Raw genomic sequence first — 11,537 nt, 5'->3', positions numbered from 1 at the left:
AATAAGGAAACGTTTTGGAGTGAGATTAACAAGTTGAGACAGCTTAGAGAACTAATGAATTTGACACGGAAGGTAGAGGGAATATTCTGAGGAACTGTTAATTGCTGAAGATAGAAAAAAAAGGCACAATACCATGACTAAAACAGTTCACAAATCGTTCTGTTCTTTAGGAGAATGAATTTGGGAATTATGGTGAGCAGTGTCAAGTGCAAGTGTAGTGAGAAGGATATAGAGATGTTTTTGGAGAGAAGGAAAGAGATCGTGTTGACTGGTTAGTTAGTTAGTTAAAGATTAGCCGGTATTCTCCCGGCCCGGGCCTTTTCCAAGTGGTGGCCCGGCCTTGGCTCCCTCTTTAGGGAGTATCTGAGACCTAAGTCTCCCATGGGAGGAGGCACAAGAACCTCCTCATCTTTGGGACCAACTGTCCCCAGGCCTAGCCACAAGCTAGGCCTCTCTGGTCTGCCATCCCCGCCCCAAGGGGGCAAATGGGAATGACAGTCTTATGAGCTAAAGGCTCGGGCTCTGGCACCTACCCTACCCTAGAAGGGCTGGGCATGGTGTCGATGTGACGATCACAGAGAGTAAAGAAGGTATTATCATCTTGTGAGTTAGTAAAAAAGAATGATCTGTTGTAGTATACCAATAATGTGGTATACCATTACTGTGCAATTCTCTTAAAATATCTCTATTTTTTTAAATAATTTGGATATTATTACCAAAACTAATTCTTTTCCTCGAATACCTTCATTCACATGTTTATTCTTTGTGGATTTTCACTCCAAACAGTGTATATCTCATAATGCCATAGTGTACCTTGAAATACAACTCAATTTTGTTCAAAGAAAATGGCTTCCATGATGTCCTTTTCAGACTAGTAGACAAGGAACATTAAACTCATATAAAAATATATTTCTTCAAAAAATTGCATATATGATTCATCCAAAATGAATAGAAGGTAATAAAAGGAAAGGTAATTAAATATGGAGGGTCAACCAGAGGACCACCAGGATCTTGCAGGAACACTCCACTGTTTAGTTATGACTCTTCCTGTTGAGTCGAGGACTTATTGCTTACTTGTTCCTCAAGAAATCTGTTTCTACTGCTATTAATACGAAAAAATACAATGCCAAAAAATGCTTAAAAATCATAATGATTGACGAATGAAGGTTTCTCAAAGATTTGCTGGAATAGTTGTACGTATATAAGATGCAGTCACAAAGTTGTAAGACTGGTGTATATAGAAGACATGGTATGCACAAACCTGAGTGACTGGTATGTATATAAGGCCTAAAGAAAATTTGCTAGAATTATTATTTATAAATTAAATTGATATCAATAATAATAATAATAATAATAATAATAATAGTAATAATAATAATAATAATAGTAATAATAATAATAATAATAATAATAATAATAGTAATAATAATAATCCTATTTTTATTTACAAGCTAAGAACTGTTGCCTATCTCAGCTTATATGAAATCCTTTCGCTTGTTACAAGGCATTGAAATAGCGATTAGGGTGAAGTTTGAGTCATCTGTGGGCCACCAGTTTCATTTAGTAAATTGATTTAATTTTGTTAATAATATTGTGCTTTACGATCGTGTTCCTCACTAGTCATCTATTGAATAAATGATCTCAGATGATGGATGTTTTGGACAATTGTGCAGTAAGAATGTAATAGCTGTTTACTGTCTGTCATGTTATGTAAAGACTCTCTTCTCACTGTACGTAAAGTGCTGCCAAGTGTGATACATTACCAACACTGGCCTTGTACATAACAGGAAGACCACCTACATCCCTCAGGTATTGAAGGCTCTGGCAGACCTCTCCTGGCTGGGTCCAAGCGAGAGATGAGTCACCTTGCTTTGTTTATTCTGTCAGAAATTCGAAGATGCGACGTGAAAAAGGTAATCTAAGAAGCAGAGCATAACCTTTGTGTGTGCGCACTTCTACCTCGTACAGAGTCTTGTAGCCTCTACAGTCGAGCAGATGCGAGTTATACTAAATAGCTGTTAGCTTCATAGCCACTTTGTTTTCAAGAATTACTATGTGTTCCTTCCTAGTCAGTTTGCTATTAAATTTCACCCAAGGATATCAACCTTATCACCGGGTTCGAAAACTCTATCAAAACAGTTATATTCTCTAATAATAATAATAATAATAATAATAATAATAATAATAATAATAATAATAATATTACAATAATATTAGTATATTAATAATAAAAGCAATAATAATAATAATAATAATAATAATAATAATAATAATAATAATAATAATAATAATAATAATAAAACTACTACTAATAATTCAAATGTCAATATTTTACAGCTTCAACAAATATATAAACTTATATATATGTTAAACATATTTCATGAAATTAAATAAATGGAAGACCATCAATACTGTGTGAGTCAGTCAGAGGACTCTCAGGATGCCACTTATTGATCCCACAGTCTGGCCAAGAATCTTCCTGGTGAGTGATAATTCCAGCTTTAACTTTCTCTTCACAATCACTCACTCTGCTACTAATACAAAACATTTTTTTAAAGGGTTACTTTACAGTAACAGATATTATATCAAGAAAACCATACCAATAATTCCCACCACTCCCATAATTTTAACTCCATTCCTAATCTCCAAACTTCTAATTCTCTATATAATATTTGCAAGGCACATCAGATACATCTCCACTGCCTGCAGCCTCCTCCTCCTCCTTCTCGCTCCAGTATTCAAACCTCATTCTTCACACCTATATAAGAGTGTTTGTAGCACTATACTCTGTTATATTATACACCCTCCTTCTCTTCTCTCCGTTAATGTGACTTTATAAATGGTCTAAGTCGGACCCGAACGTCGTCGTAAGTTCCTCTCTTCTATGTGTGGGTTATTTGTTTATTGTTCCAGTCACGGTATAGTGCCTTTTTTTTGTTATTTCTCTGTAATATTACTTTTTTTTGCCTCCGTGAATAAAGTTACTTCTTTCCCCAGATGCCTCAATGCATCACCCAGATTTTTTCCTTCGTCCATTCTGTGGTTCACCTCATCTCCCACACAAAAATCTGCTGACAGGTCCAATATCAAACACTTCCCCACATACTCCCTTCCTCCAGTCTAATGCCTAATCCCTCATGGCCTATATTTGTTTTTTACTCTCATCACCCTGCTCATTCGTATATTCAGTTTAATTGCCTTCTTTTATATGCCCTGCGAAATTCGTTTATTTCAGCTTCTCTTTCGAAACTCTGAGACGAGAATAATCGTCGAGATCAACAGTGACAACTCCCGCTATGTACCTGATCCGTTGTTTATCACTCCCACACCACTCCTTGACATCCTAGCCTTCACTTGTATACTTTTGAGAATATATCTTCTCAGTGAGTTCAAATTAAAACTGCTAGAATGTATTTCGATAGTGTTCTCTGTGAGATAACTATATAATGCCATTTCTAAATGGAAAATAAGTGGAACGGATTAGAAAAGACAATCCCGCACATTATAAACATCAGAGACACAAAACTTTTAGGGTTATTATTCATTGCAAAGAATACCTGAGAGATACCAAATAAGGATAATTAAAAAATGGTAATGGCACTAATTGTGAAGAAATAATGACGTTTTAAAGAAAGGTTAAATCTTGGTATGTTTTACTTCCATGACTATATGTACGGTAGTACAGTGCCAGCTCTCTGTAAAACAGGTGTGGAGGCTGCAGTACAGTACCAGCACTCTGTGAGACAGGTGTGGAGGCTGCAGTACAGTACCAGCACTCTGTAAAACAGGTGTGGAGGCTGCAGTACGGTACCAGCACTCTGTAAAACAGGTGTGGAGGCTGCAGTACAGTACCAGCACTCTGAAAGACAGGTGTTGAGGCTGCAGTACGGTACCAGCAATCTGTAAGACAGGTGTGGAGGCTGCAGTACATTACCAGCACTCTGTGAGACAGGTGTGGAGGCTGCAGTACAGTACCAGCACTCTGAAAGACAGGTGTGGAGGCTGCAGTACAGTACCAGCACTCTGAAAGACAGTTGTGGAGGCTGTAGTACAGTACCAGCACTCTGTAAGACAGGTGTGGAGGCTGGAGTACGGTACCAGCACTTTGAAAGACAGGTGTGGAGGCTGCAGTATAGTACCAGCACTCTGAAAGACAGGTGCTGAGGCTGCAGTACAGTACCAGCACTCTGTATGACAGGTGTGGAGGCTGCAGTACAGTACCAGCACTCTGAAAGACAGGTGTTGAGGCTGCAGTACGGTACCAGCAATCTGTAAGACAGGTGTGGAGGCTGCAGTTCAGTACCAGCACTCTGTAAGACAGGTGTGGAGGCTGCAGTACTGTACCAGCTCTCTGTAAGACAGGTGTGGAGGCTGCAGTACAGTACCAGCACTCTGTAAGACAGGTGTGGAGGCTGCAGTACAGTACCAGCACTCTATAAGACAGGTGTGGAGGCTGCAGTACAGTACCAGCACTCTGTAAGACAGGTGTGGAGGCTGCAGTACAGTACCAGCACTCTGTAAGACAGGTGTGGAGGCTGCAGTGCAGTACCAGCACTCTGTTAGACAGGTGTGGAGGCTGCAGTACAGTACCAGCACTCTGTAAGACAGGTGTGGAGGCTGCAGTATAGTACCAGCACTCTGTAAGACAGGTGTGGAGGCTGCAGTCCTGGAGGCGACAAGTACAGTTGCTACTCTAAGAAAGAAACAAGGATAAAGAGAAAGAAGTAAAAGTGTTGTGAAATGGAGGTTTGAATGGAAGAAAACGAAATAACAGGAGAATAAAGGTAGGAGAAAGATGAGGAAGACGAAAAGTAGGAGGAGGATATGCATAAAGAGAAGGACGGAGGAGGAGGAGGATTACGAGGAGGGAGAAAATGAATGAGGAAAACTTAAGTAGAGTGGAAGTAAGAGAAGGAGAAAGAAGCCTCAGCAGAAGGGAAGGAAGAGGAGGAGGAGGATAATAATTTAATAATTATAATAATAATTTGATAATTTTAACAATAATTTAATAATAATGTTAATGTTGTAATAATAAAAATGTTTGTTTAATAATAATTTTAATATAATAAAAATAGTTTATTAATCTTAACAATATAATAATAACGATAATTAATATAATAATAAAATTAGTAAGATAATAATAGTACTTACAATAATTATAATATATCATTAATATCACCAATAATACACATTATAATAATAATATGCTATAATAATGATAATATATCAAACAATAATATTAATAATAATAATATTTAATATAATTGTTATTATTATTTTTGTAAAAAACCTATTTTTATTATAATTAATTTATCATTATTATTATTACTATTATTATTATTATTATTATTATTATTATAATTTTGTATTTCAGTCATAAAGCAAAATTTACATTTAATTACTCAAAAATTATTAATTACGATACAAATAATTGTAATAATAATAGTGATAATAATAATAAAAAAATAACAGTGCCTCGATACCATGCCCAGCCCTTCTAGGGCAGGGTAGGTGCTTGAGCCAGAACTTGCAGCCCACAAGACTGTCATTCCCATTAGCTCCCTTGGAGCGGGGATGGCAGACCAGAGAGGCCTAGCCACAAGCTAGGCCTGGGGACAGTTGGTCCCAAAAGATGAGGAGGTACTTGTGCCTCATCCCATGGGAGACTTAGGTCTCAGACACTCCCTAAAGAGGGAGCCAAGGCCGGGCCACCACTTGGAAAAGGCCCGGGCCGGGAGAATACCGGCTAATCTTTAATAATAATAATAAAAGTGCAAAGGAAATAGTGGGTTAGAGGCAGTCAACAAATTCTTTGGAGAATAAGGAAACGTTTTGGAGTGAGATTAACAAGTTGAGAAAGCTTAGAGAACTAATGAATTTGACACGGAAGGTAGAGGGAATATTCTGAGGAACTGTTAATTGCTGAAGATAGAAAAAAAGACACCATTCCATGACTACAACAGTTCACAAATCGTTCTGTTCTTTAGGAGAATGAATTTGGGAATTATGGTGAGCAGTGTCAAGTGCAAGTGTAGTGAGAAGGATATAGAGATGTTTTTGGAGAGAAGGAAAGAGATCGTGTTGACGATCACAGAGAGTAAAGAAGGTATTATCATCTTGTGAGTTAGTAAAAAAGAATGATCTGTTGTAGTATACCAATAATGTGGTATACCATTACTGTGCAATTCTCTTAAAATATCTCTATATTTTTAAATAATTTGGATATTATTACCAAAACTAATTCTTTTCCACGAATACCTTCATTCACATGTTTATTCTTTGTGGATTTTCACTCCAAACAGTGTATATCTCATAATGCCATAGTGTACCTTGAAATACAACTCAATTTTGTTCAAAGAAAATGGCTTCCATGATGTCCTTTTGAGACTAGTAGACAAGGAACATTAAACTCATATAAAAATATATTTCTTCATAAAATTGCATATATGATTCATCCAAAATGAATAGAAGGAAATAAAAGTGAAGGTCATTAAATATGGAGGGTCAACCAGAGGACCACCAGGATCTTGCAGGAACACTCCACTGTTTAGTTATGACTCTTCCTGTTGAGTCGAGGACTTATTGCTTACTTGTTCCTCAAGAAATCTGTTTCTACTGCTATTAATACGAAAAAATACAGTGCTAAAAAATGCTTAAAAATCATAATGATTGATGAATAAAGGTTTCTCAAAGATTTGCTGGAATAGTGGTACGTATGTAAGATGCAGTCACAAAGTTGTAAGACTGGTGTATATAGAAGACATGGTATGCACAAACCTGAGTGACTGGTATGTATATAAGGCCTAAAGAAAATTTGCTAGAATTATTATTTATAAATTAAATTGATATCAATAATAATAATAATAATAATAATAGTAATAATAATAATAATAATAGTAATAATAATAATAATAATAATAATAATAATAATAGTAATAATAATAATCCTATTTTTATTTACAAGCTAAGAACTGTTGCCTATCTCAGCTTATATGAAATCCTTTCGCTTGTTACAAGGCATTGAAATAGCGATTAGGGTGAAGTTTGAGCCGTCTGTGGGCCACCAGTTTCATTTAGTAAATTGATTTAATTTTGTTAATAATATTGTGCTTTACGATCGTGTTCCTCACTAGTCATCTATTGAATAAATGATCTCAGATGATGGATGTTTTGGACAATTGTGCAGTAAGAATGTAATAGCTGTTTACTGTCTGTCATGTTATGTAAAGACTCTCTTCTCACTGTACGTAAAGTGCTGCCAAGTGTGATACATTACCAACACTGGCCTTGTACATAACAGGAAGACCACCTACATCCCTCAGATATTGAAGGCTCTGGCAGACCTCTCCTGGCTGGGTCCAAGCGAGAGATGAGTCACCTTGTTTTGTTTATTCTGTCAGAAATTCGAAGATGCGACGTGAAAAAGGTAATCTAAGAAGCAGAGCATAACCTTGGTGTGTGCGCACTTCTACCTCGTACAGAGTCTTGTAGCCTCTACAGTCGAGCAGATGCGAGTTATACTAAATAGCTGTTAGCTTCATAGCCACTTTGTTTTCAAGAATTACTATGTGTTCCTTCCTAGTCAGTTTGCTATTAAATTTCACCCAAGGATATCAACCTTATCACCGGGTTCGAAAACTCTATCAAAACAGTTATATTCTCTAATAATAATAATAATAATAATAATAATAATAATAATAATAATAATAATAATAATAATAATAATAATAATATTTACAATAATATTAATATATTAATAATAAAAGCAATAATAATAATAATAATAATAATAATAATAATAATAATAATAATAATAATAGCAATAATAATGTTTTAATATAATAAAAATATTTAAATAATAATAATACTAATAATAATAATAATAATAATAATAAAACTACTACTAATAATTCAAATGTCAATATTTTACAGCTTCAACAAATATATAAACTTATATAAATGTTAAACATATTTCATGAAATTAAATAAATGGAAGACCATCGATGCTGTGTGGGTCAGTCAGAGGACTCTCAGGATGCCACTTATTGATCCCACAGTCTGGCCAAGAATCTTCCTGGTGAGTGATAATTCCAGCTTTAACTTTCTCTTCACAATCACTCATTCTGCTACTAATACAAAACATTTTTTTAAAGGGTTACTTTACAGTAACAGATATTATATCAAGAAAACCATACCAATAATTCCCACCACTCCCATAATTTTAACTCCATTCCTAATCTCCAAACTTCTAATTCTCTATATAATATTTGCAAGGCACATCAGATACATCTCCACTGCCTGCAGCCTCCTCCTCCTCCTTCTCGCTCCAGTATTCAAACCTCATTCTTCACACCTATATAAGAGTGTTTGTAGCACTATACTCTGTTATATTATACACCCTCCTTCTCTTCTCTCCGTTAATGTGACTTTATAAATGGTCGTCGTAAGTTCCTCTCTTCTATGTGTGGGTTATTTGTTTATTGTTCCAGTCACGGTATAGTGCCTTTTTTTGTTATTTCTCTGTAATATTACTTTTTTTTGCCTCCGTGAATAAAGTTACTTCTTTCCCCAGATGCCTCAATGCATCACCCAGATTTTTTCCTTCGTCCATTCTGTAGTTCACCTCATCTCCCACACAAAAATCTGCTGACAGGTCCAATATCAAACACTTCCCCACATACTCCCTTCCTCCTGTCTAATGCCTAATCCCTCATGGCCTATATTTGTTTTTTACTCTCATCACCTTGCTCATTCGTATATTCAGTTTAATTGCCTTCTTTTATATGCCCTGCGAAATTCGTTTATTTCAGCTTCTCTTCCGAAACTCTGAGACGAGAATAATCGTCGAGAATCAACAGTGACAACTCCCGCTATGTACCTGATCCACTGTTTATCACTCCCACACCACTCCTTGACATCCTAGCCTTCACTTGTATACTTTTGAGAATATATCTTCTCAGTGAGTTCAAATTAAAACTGCTAGAATGTATTTCGATAGTGTTCTCTGTGAGATAACTATATAATGCCATTTCTAAATGGAAAATAAGTGGAACGGATTAGAAAAGACAATCCCGCACATTATAACTCTCAGAGACACAAAACTTTTAGGGTTATTATTCATTGCAAAGAATACCTGAGAGATACCAAATAAGGATAATTAAAAAATGGTAATGGCACTAATTGTGAAGAATTAATGACGTTTTAAAGAAAGGTTAAATCTTGGTATGTTTTACTTCCATGACTATATGTACGGTAGTACAGTGCCAGCTCTCTGTAAAACAGGTGTGGAGGCTGCAGTACAGTACCAGCACTCTGTGAGACAGGTGTGGAGGCTGCAGTACAGTACCAGCACTCTGTAAAACAGGTGTGGAGGCTGTAGTACAGTACCAGCACTCTGTGAGACAGGTGTGGAGGCTGCAGTACAGTACCAGCACTCTGTGAGACAGGTGTGGAGGCTGCAGTACAGTACCAGCACTCTGTAAAACAGGTGTGGAGGCTGTAGTACAGTACCAGCACTCTGTGAGACAGGTGTGGAGGCTGCAGTACAGTACCAGCACTCTGTAAAACAGGTGTGGAGGCTGCAGTACTGTACCAACACTCTGTAAGACAGGTGTGGAGGCTGCAGTACTGTACCAGCACTCTGAAAGACAGGTGTGGAGGCTGCAGTACTGTACCAGCACTCTGAAAGACAGGTGTGGAGGCTGCATTACGGTACCAGCACTCTGTAAGACAGGTGTGGAGGCTGCAGTACTGTACCAGCACTTTATAAGACAGGTGTGGAGGCTGCAGTACTGTACCAGCACTCTGTAAGACAGGTGTGGAGGCTGCAGTACTGTACCAGCACTCTGTAAGACATGTGTGGAGGCTGCAGTACGGTACCAGCACTCTGAAAGACAGGTGTGGAGGCTGCAGTACAGTACCAGCACTCTGAAAGACAGGCGTGGAGGCTGTAGTACAGTACCAGCACTCTGAAAGACAGGTGTGGAGGCTGTAGTACAGTACCAGCACTCTGTAAGACAGGTGTGGAGGCTGCAGTACAGTACCAGCACTCTGAAAGACAGGTGTGGAGGCTGCAGTACGGTACCAGCACTCTGTAAGACAGGTGTGAAGGCTGCAGTCCTGGAGGCGACAAGTACAGTTGCTACTCTAAGAAAGAAACAAGGATAAAGAGAAAGAAGTAAAAGTGTTGTGAAATGGAGGTTTGAATGGAAGAAAACGAAATAACAGGAGAATAAAGGTAGGAGAAAGATGAGGAAGACGAAAAGTAGGAGGAGGATATGCATAAAGAGAAGGACGGAGGAGGAGGAGGATTACGAGGAGGGAGAAAATGAATGAGGAAAACTTAAGTAGAGTGGAAGTAAGAGAAGGAGAAAGAAGCCTCAGCAGAAGGGAAGGAAGAGGAGGAGGAGGATAATAATTTAATAATTATAATAATAATTTGATAATTTTAACAATAATTTAATAATAATGTTAATGTTGTAATAATAAAAATGATTGTTTATTAATAATTTTAATATAATAAAAATAGTTTATTAATCTTAACAATATAATAATAACGATAATTAATATAATAATAAAGTTAGTAAGATAATAATAGTACTTACAATAATTATAATATATCATTACTATCACCAATAATACACATTATAATAACAATAATGTACTATAATAATGATAATAGATCAACAATAATATTAAAAATAATAATATCTAAGAATTGTTATTATTATTTTTGTAAAAAACCTATTTTTATTATAATTAATTTATCATTATTATTATTACTATTATTATTATTATTATTATTATTATTATTATTATTATTTTTATTATTATAATTTTGTATGTCAGTCATAAAGCAAAATTTACATTTAATTACTCAAAAATTATTAATTATGATACAAATAATTGTAATAATAATAGTGATAATAATAATAATAAAATAACAGTGCCTCGACACCATGCCTAACCCTTCTAGGGTAGGGTAGGTGCCTGAGCCCGAGCCTTTAGCTCATAAGACTGTCATTCCCATTTGCCCCCTTGGGGCGGGGATGGCAGACCAGAGAGGCCTAGCTTGTGGCTAGGCCTGGGGACAGTTGGTCCCAAAGATGAGGAGGTACTTGTGCTTCCTCAAATGGGAGACTTAGGTCTCAGACACTCCCTAAAGAGGGAGCCAAGGCCGGGCCACCACTTGGAAAAGGCCCGGGCCGGTAGAATACCGGCTAATCTTTAACTAACTAACTAATCAAAAATAATATTAAAAATAATAATATTTAATAATTGTTATTATTATTTTTGTAAAAAACCTATTTTTATTATAATTAATTTATCATTATTATTACTATTATTATTATTATTATTATTATTATTATTATTATAATTTTGTATGTGAGTCATAAAGCAAAATTTACATTTAATTACTCAAAAATTATTAATTACGATACAAATAATTGCAATAATAATAGTGATAATAATAATAAAAAAATAACAGTGCCTCGACACCATGCCCAGCCCTTCTAGGGCAGGGTAGGTGCCTGAGC

This window comes from Cherax quadricarinatus, chromosome 58, assembly GCF_038502225.1.
Source record: "Cherax quadricarinatus isolate ZL_2023a chromosome 58, ASM3850222v1, whole genome shotgun sequence".
In the NCBI taxonomy this organism is placed as follows: domain Eukaryota; kingdom Metazoa; phylum Arthropoda; class Malacostraca; order Decapoda; family Parastacidae; genus Cherax; species Cherax quadricarinatus.
This window is presented reverse-complemented; position numbering follows the sequence as displayed.